A 1,072-nucleotide genomic window follows, 5' to 3' on the forward strand; every position below is an offset into this window, starting at 1 on the left:
GTGCCAAATGTCTCCCACAATCTGACATCAGGAATATGGCCAGGTGAGTTTAGTTTCCCATGGAAAAGGGCCACCGTTCGTGTCCAACACCCTCATCCGGCCACATCGGCTTCGGCCTGCAAAAATGCCGTGACATTCAAGATTTCTCCCAGATGCAAGATGCCACATTTTGGAACTCGGGCTGCTTTTGGAGTGCCAAATGTCTCCCACAATCTGACATCAGGAACATGGCCAGGTGAGTTTAGTTTCCCATGGAAAAGGGCCACCATTCATGTCCACCACCCTTATCCTGCCCCATCCGGCCACATGGGCTTCAAACTGCAAAAATGCCGTGACATTCAAGATTTCTCCCAGATGCAAGATGCCACATTTTGGAACTCGGGCTGCTTTTGGAGTGCCAAATGTCTCCCACAATCTGACACCAGGAACAAGGCCAAGTGAGTTTAGTTTCCCATGGAAAAGGGCCACCGTTCATGTCCACCACCCTCATCCTGCCTCATCCGGCCACATCGGCTTCGGCCTGCAAAAATGCCGTGACATTCAAGATTTCTCCCAGATGCAAGATGCCACATTTTGGAACTCGGGCTGCTTTTGGAGTGCCAAATGTCTCCCACAATCTGACATCAGGAACATGGCCAGGTGAGTTTAGTTTCCCATGGAAAAGGGCCACCGTTCGTGTCCAACACCCTCATCCGGCCACATCGTCTTCGGCCTGCAAAAATGCCGTGACATTCAAGATTTCTCCCAGATGCAAGATGCCACATTTTGGATCTCGGGCTGCTTTTGGAGTGCCAAATGTCTCCCACAATCTGACATCAGGAACATGGCCAAGTGAGTTTAGTTTCCCATGGAAAAGGGCCACCATTCATGTCCACCACCCTCATCCTGCCCCATCCGGCCACATGGGCTTCGGACTGCAAAAATGCCGTGACATTCAAGATTTCTCCCAGATGCAAGATGCCACATTTTGGAACTCGGGCTGCTTTTGGAGTGCCAAATGTCTCCCACAATCTGACATCAGGAACATGGCCAGGTGAGTTTAGTTTCCCATGGAAAAGGGCCACCGTTCATG

The sequence above is a fragment of the Prinia subflava genome, unplaced genomic scaffold, assembly GCF_021018805.1.
Source record: "Prinia subflava isolate CZ2003 ecotype Zambia unplaced genomic scaffold, Cam_Psub_1.2 scaffold_171_NEW, whole genome shotgun sequence".
In the NCBI taxonomy this organism is placed as follows: Eukaryota; Metazoa; Chordata; class Aves; order Passeriformes; family Cisticolidae; genus Prinia; species Prinia subflava.